This window comes from Durio zibethinus, chromosome 22 (genome assembly GCF_047325235.1).
Source record: "Durio zibethinus cultivar Kanyao isolate XHJ-2024 chromosome 22, ASM4732523v1, whole genome shotgun sequence".
Taxonomy (NCBI): Eukaryota; Viridiplantae; Streptophyta; class Magnoliopsida; order Malvales; family Malvaceae; genus Durio; species Durio zibethinus.
The window spans coordinates 1,896,456-1,904,278 of NC_143183.1; positions in this window are offsets into that span (position 1 = coordinate 1,896,456).

Genomic DNA, 7,823 nt, shown 5'->3' on the forward strand with positions numbered 1-7,823 from the left:
GAAGAAGACATGCTGGTGACCCAACCATTAAACACCCCATATGTAGAGGCTGTTGAAGAAACATTGGAATGCTCCTATCGATCTTTTGAACTGGTCAATACTATAGGCGAAGGATTTCAAAGTCAGCCTTTTTCAAAGATAGTGGTGAGTCAAGTCATCAACAAAGACTGGTGTCCAGGACTTGGGCTAGGTAAAAATTTACAGGGAATTAAAGAACCTCCAACAATAATGGACAATAGTGACAGGGCGGGCATAGGTTATGAGATGGCAGAGTGGGAACTCAAAAAAAGGCCATCAAGAAGGACAGCAAGACTGATGTTTATCCCACACTTGTATGAAACCTTCAGACCTGGAGGATTCATGTACCTAGATGCAAGAAAAAGTGTGGAAGATGATTTTACCCAGTTAACCATTAATGCTGTTAATGAAGTGAGGGTTAACTAAGAAGAGTGGGTTCATCTTTGTCCACCAGATTATGAGCTGAACAATTGGAGTGCCATCGAGATGCCCTTGACTTTTGATTTAGATGCAATGTAATTGTAACATCCCAGTAGCTATTGCCCAAGGCATTGGTGTGATTTTTTTTGTTCGGGCCATTCATCATTTATTATTTTTAATAAAAATTAGGAAGTATGCATTTTCATTCATTTTTTCTTGTGTCTTCATTATTTCCATCTCTCCAAGCACATCTTGCCAACATATCCCATTTCATTCAATTGCAAGTCTTTAAATGAACATGAGGATAATCATGATAACAATCAAGAGGTTAGCTTTGAGAATTCAATTAACACTGATGAACTTGACAATGAAGAGAATTCTGAAGAATATGTTATGCCTCCAGACCTAATGAGAATGATTGAATAAGAGAACAAGCCAATTGAGCCTCATCAGGAGTTAGTGGACTTAGTGAATCTGGAAGATGAAGAAATTAAGAAAGAGGTCAGAATGGGCACTTCACTTTCATCTGAAGATAGGCAACGATTGGCAGACCTACTTCGTGAATTTGTAGATATATTCGCTTGGTCTTACCAGGATATGCCAGGGTTGAACACAGAGATAGTGGAGCACAGATTACCCCTAAAGCCAGAATGTAAGTCAATTCAACAGAAGCTGAGACGGATGAAGCCCGAAATGTTACTAAAGATTAAGGAGGAGGTGAAGAAACAATTTGATGTAGGTTTTCTACAAGTGGCTAAATATCCAGAATGGGTAGCCAATATAGTCCCAGTTCCTAAGAAAGATGAAAAAGTACGAATGTATGTGGACTATCGGGACTTGAATAAGGCTAGCCCAAAGGATAATTTTCCTTTGCCTCATATTGATACACTGGTAGATAACACGGCTAAGCATTTGATTTTCTCTTTTATGGATGGTTTCTCGGGGTATAATCAAATAAAAATGGTTGCAGATGATATGGAAAAACTACTTTTGTGACCATGTGGGGAACTTTCTGCTACAAAGTCATGCCTTTTGGGTTAAATAATGCTGGGGCAACATATCAAAAGGCCATTGTAACACTCTTTCATGATATGATGCATAAAGAGATCGAAGTGTACGTAGATGATATGATTGCAAAGTCTTGTGGGGATGAAGATCATGTCACTAGCCTCAGGAAATTGTTTGAGAGGTTGAGAAAATTTCAGTTAAAGTTAAACCCAGCCAAGTGCACTTTTGGGGTAAAGTCAGGGAAGTTGCTAGGCTTTGTGGTCAGTGAAAGAGGAATTGAAGTCGATCCTGATAAGATATGGGTCATCCAAAATTTGTCACCTCCTAGCACACCAAAAGAAGTTCGAGGTTTTCTAGGGAGATTGAACTACATTTCTCGATTCATCTCTCAGCTTACTTGCAAATGTGATCCCATCTTTAAGCTTCTCCGTAAAGATAATCCTGGAAAATGGAACGAAGAATGTCAAGAGGCATTTGATAAAATTAAGCAATATTTATCGAACCCTCCAGTGTTGGTGCCACCTGTTCCAGAGAAACCTTTAATCTTATACTTAACTGTATGTGAAAGTTCAATGGGATGTGTGCTGGGGCAGCAAGATGAGGCTAGTCGGAAGGAGAGAGCTATTTACTATCTGAGTAAAAAGTTCACAGAATATGAATCCAAGTATTTTTCATTAGAGAAAATGTGTTGTGCATTAGCATGGACTGCCAAAAGACTCAGACAGTATATGCTCTATCATACTACGTGGCTCATAGCAAAACTAGATCCAATTAAGTATATCTTCGAGAAGCCTTCTTTGTCTGAAAGAATTGCTAGATGGCAAGTAATGCTCTCAGAATATGATATTATATATGTAAGCCAAAAAGTAATAAAAGGGGGCGCTATAGCAGAATTTCTTACAGATCGTGCTACTGAAGAGTATGAGCCGATGAAGCTGAAATTTTCTGATGAAGACTTAATACTGTTTCCCAACTGGAAGAAAGGGAGCATGGAGAAAAATGTTGGAGAATGTACTTTGATGGAGCTGTTAATGCCTTGGGGCATGGAATTAGGGTAATTCTGATTTCTCTTGAAGAACGATACTATCCTGTAACAGCGAGGTTAAATTTCAATTGCACAAATAACATCGCTGAGTATGAGGCATGTGTCATGGGCCTGCAAGCTGCTGTAGATAGAAGAGTGAAAGTACTGAAAGTGTTCGGAGACTCAGCTCTAGTCATATATCAGTTGAAAGGAGAATGGGAGACGAGAGATTCAAAACTCGTTCCGTATCATAAGTATATTTTAGAGCTGACGAAATAATTTGAAAATGTCCAGTTTGATCACTTACCTCGGGAAGAGAATGTGATTGCTGATGCATTGGCTACTCTGACTGTAATGATTCGAATTATTAATAATACCGACATTCAGCCCATCAAGTTAGATGTCAAGGATATACCAACGTATTGTCCTAATGTAGAGGGGGAAGAAAATGGAAAACCTTGGTATTATGACATCTTACAGTATGTTAAGGATCAGCAGTATCCAGTTCATGTAACAGAAAATGATAAAAGGGTCATCCGAAGATTGGCTATGAGTTTTTTCCTGGATAAGGATGTCCTATACAAAAGAAGCAAGGATCAAGTATTATTAAGGTGTGTAGATGAGACTGAAGCGAAGAAAATCATTAAGAAGGTGCATGAGGGAATATGTGGGGCACATATCAGTGGACATATGATGGTAAGACAGATCATGAGAGCAGGATATTACTGATTGACGATGGAGAACAATTGCATTGATTATGCCCGTAAATGTCATAAATGCCAGATATATGCTGATAAGATTCGTGCTCCACCGTCTGCTTTACATGTTATGGCACCACCATGGCCATTTTCAATGTGAGGCATGGATGTCATTGGCCTAATCACCCCAAAGGCTTCTAACAGGCACAGATTCATTTTTGTGATGATAAATTACTTCACGAAATGGGTAGAGGCAGCATCGTATGCAAATGTGACACGCTCTGTGGTTTGTAAGTTCATAAAAAAGAGATCATCTGTAGATATGAACTTCCGGAGAGAATTATTTCAGACAATGCCAAGAATTTAAATAGTAAGATGATGCAAAAAATATGTGATCAATACAAGATCAAGCATCATAACTCGGTACCATACCGTCCGAAAATGAATGGGGCAGTTGAGGCAGCCAATAAGAACATAAAGAGGATTTTAGAAAAGATGATCGAGACTTACAAAAATTGGCATGAGAAGTTGCCATTTGCATTGCTTGTATATCGAACGTCAGTTCGCACCTCTACTGGGGCAACCCCATTCTCTTTGGTTTATGAGATGGAAGCTGTACTACCAGTGGAAGTAGAGATCCCCTATTTGAGAGTCTTAAAAGAAGTTGAGTTGGAAGAAGCTGAATGGATTCGAGAACGTTATAAGCAGTTAAATTTCATAGAAGAAAAGAGATTGACTGCACTGTGCCATGGTCAGCTATATCAAAGAAGAATGATGAGGGCTCATGATAAGAAGATTCGACCCCGTTGCTTTCGAGAAGGAGAGTTGGTCTTGAAAAGAATTCTCCCAATCCAACACGATAGTAGAGAAAAATGGACCCCGAATTGGGAAGGGTCGTATGTGGTGAAACGGGCTTTTTCGGGTGGAGCACTGATACTAACTAAGATGGATGGAAATGATTTACCCCATCCTATAAATTCTGATGCTGTGAAGAAATACTATGCTTGAAAAAAAATGAAAAAATGAAAAAAATGAAAAAAATGAAAAAATGAAAAAATGAAAAAATGAAAAAATGGAAAAAAAGAAAAAAAAAAGTGAATGAAAATGAGGACTCAAGGCGAAAACCCTAAAAGGGCAGTTTGAGTAATAAGGGATTTGTCTAAGTTGAAAACCTGAAAAGGTGGCTTAGATAAGAAGAATACAGCATCGAATTTGAAAGTTTGCTGATATGGAGGTTAGCAAATTCAAAAAAGTTCCAAGTTGTTAAATACATCAGAGGGTTGAGTTTTCAGAAAAAAAATTTGAGATGTGTTATCATGATTATCTGATTGTTCATTTTGGGCTTTGTCCCCATACCTATCCTTGTAATTCTTTCTTGGCCAAAGTTTGCCAACATTTTGCTAATATGAAACGTTTTATTTCATTCTTTGTGCCTTTTCCTGATAACTGTTTCCCAACCATTCATATTCTTTTCTTCTCAATACCCTACCATGAAAGAAACGTGCAAATGCATTCTTACTCTTTGAGTTTGAAATAATGATTGATGAATGAATAACAACATAAAAAGATCTTTACATTACATTGAATAAGTCACAGGTGAAAAAGGCAAAATCGAGATGTTCAGCTCCTGATTAGGACATTGAATTTGGGGAAGAGATTTTTTGTTACAAGAAGAATATGAGTGGAAGAAATAATTAAGCTACACTGGTTCGATCTTAGAAGAGCAGTGCAATTGGATCCTTGAAGAATCAAAGGGCTTAACACCCAAGAAAAAAAAAGAGCTTGAGAAACTTGAGTACCATACATTGAATAGGAATTAATTGGCCAACATTTGCATAGCATGAATTGAAATTCATATGCATTTGCATAGCATATACTACTTTCAAAAAAGTACGGTGTACAAATTCAAGAAGCAGGGATGTTCTAACATCCCACATGGAGAAGATAGATATGAAGATATTTTACAAGTTTGAGAAGAAACTTGTCAGGTAAGTCCCTAATCCTTGAAATAGGATGTCTTTTGGTATCAAGGTTGATTTATAAGACCTTTGGGCATAATCTCCTGAAATTCCTTCAAACACAACTTTCAACTCCTTTAGACATGATTGTCAAGGAGCAATTTATTTTTCAAAGTTCCGTTGCCTCTGTTTAGAGGAGCAATTTACTTTTCCAAAGTTCTGTTGCCTCTGTTTAGAGGAGCAATTTACTTTTCAAAGTCGTGGTGCCTCTGTTTAGAGGAGCAATTTACTTTCCAAAGTCGTGGTGCCTCTGTTTAGAGGAGCAATTTACTTTTTCAAAAGTCGTGGTGCCTCTGTTTAGAGGAGCAATTTACTTTTCAAAGTCGTGGTGCCTCTGTTTAGAGGAGTGCCTCTGTTTAGAGGAGCAATTTACTTTTCAAAGTCGTGGTGCCTCTGTTTAGAGGAGCAATTTATTTTCCAAAGTCGTGGTGCCTCTGTTTAAGGAGCAATTTACTTTTCCAAGTCATTGAGCCTCTAATTAGAGGAGCAATTTATTTTCCAAAGTCGTTGAGCCTTTGTTTAGAGGAGCTTTGGTAAAAAAAAAAAATAAATAAAAAAATAAAAAATGACAATATTGAGTTGAGTCTTGATTGGGTGTCTACGTCTTTGTCCAATTTCTGTTTCACAGAAAATGTGCAAAAAGGGGCAGCTGTAGACACCCAATTGGGTCCAGGCCCAGATCAATTGGGCCTGGCCCAAATGGGTAAGGCCCAATTCAATTTTATCCTGTATTATTATTTTTTTTTCTTTTTTTTCTCTTTCTTTTGTATTTTATGTATTTTATTATTTATTATTATTATTATGTATTAATATATGTATATATTTATTTATTTATTAGATTAATTTATATGTATTTTATTTATATAGTTATATATTTATTATTATTTTTTTTTTGTAATATATTTTTGGGTTTATCTTATTTTATTTGTTATTATTATTATTTTTAAATTATCTGTCAATTTTATCTGATTTTTTTCTGATTATCAGATTTTATTTTTTTTATATTATAATATCTTTTGATTTATCTTTTCTAATTATCTAGTATTTTTTTTATTTTGATTTTTATTTTGGAGGGCTAAGATTAAAAGTTGAAGAATCCCACTGTGGAGGGGAATTCAATCAGAAGAGTCCAATTGGATTCAAAGATTGAATCCCCATCCAATGAGGAATTGGGATTGATCAGGAACTCCTGATCAACCCCTATAAAAGGCACCTCCTGGAACAGATGAAGAACACAGAGAAAACAGTGAGCAAAGCTACTGAATTTGAGAGAAAAGAGGTGTATAGAAGAGTTTTCGAAGGCTAAAAAAGGTTGAGAAGAGTTAGGATAGCTGTAGGGATCGGAAATAATTTTTTAGAAATTTTTGGCGAAAAATTTTTCTGGAAATTTCTGGGAAATTTCTAGATTCCGGCGAAAATTTCGGCGACATTTGAATTTTTCGGCAACAATTTCGGCGAACATTTGAAGTTTCCGACGACCAACCCAGTTTTCGATGAAGAATCCCAGAAACCGGTGATCTTCCGGCCAACTTCCGACGAAATTTTCCAGATTCCGGTGACATTTTCCAGATTTCGACGAAAATTTCACCGGAGTTCTTCGGCCTTTTAGAGAGAAGGAAGAAGAGAGAGAGATGGGAGAGCGTTCTGCCAAAAAACAGAGGGAAGTGCCTTTTATACCCTCTCAAAACGATGTCGTTTTGGCCCTAAGTAACCTAGAGGATCCGCGCGTTTTACCGAGACCCGACCCGACCCGAGCGTCTACCCGCTTCCTGACCCGCGCGTGCCTGCTCACCTCCGAGCCAAACCGAGCCGAGCTGAGCTCCAAGCCGCTCCCCCCTGAGCCGTTTCTCTTCCTTGAGCTGAGCCGCTCCAGGTTTTTTTTTTTTTGATTTATTTATTTATTTTTATTTATTAGATTAGATTTATTTAATACTTTTTTATCTTTATCTTATTTTTATTTTTGTTTTACTTTTCTTTATTTTTATTATTTTTTTCTTTATTTATTTTCACTTTTATTTTGTTCTATTTTCTTTAAATAAAAATCAAAAAATATTTTTTGGGAAAAATTGAAAGTATCAATTTTCTTTAAAAATAAATTTTCAAAAAATGTTTTTGGGGAAAAGTTGAAAGTATCAATTTTCCTTGAAAATAAAATTTTCAAAAAAATGTTTTTTGGGAAAAAGTTGAAAGTATCAATTTTCCTTAAAAATAAATTTTCAAAAAATGTTTTTGGGGAAAAGTTGAAAGTATCAATTTTCCTTAAAAATAAATTTTCAAAAAAAATGTATTTGAGGAAAAGTTGAAAGTATCAATTTTCCTTAAAAATAAAATTTCAAAAAAAAAGGTTTTGAGGAAAAGTTGAAGGTATCAATTTTTCTTGAAAATAAAAGTTTCAAAAAATGTTTTTGGGGAAAAGTTGAAAGTATCAATTTTCCTTAAAAATAAATTTTCAAAAAAAATGTTTTTGAGGAAAAGTTGAAAGTATCAATTTTCCTTAAAAATAAAATTTCAAAAAAAAGGGTTTTTGAGGAAAAATTGAAAGTATCAATTTTTCCTACACAAGAACAATCATTCTTTCCTTCCTTTCTATTTTGATTTTGATTTTGATTTTTCTTTAAATAATCCGACGACGGAGCC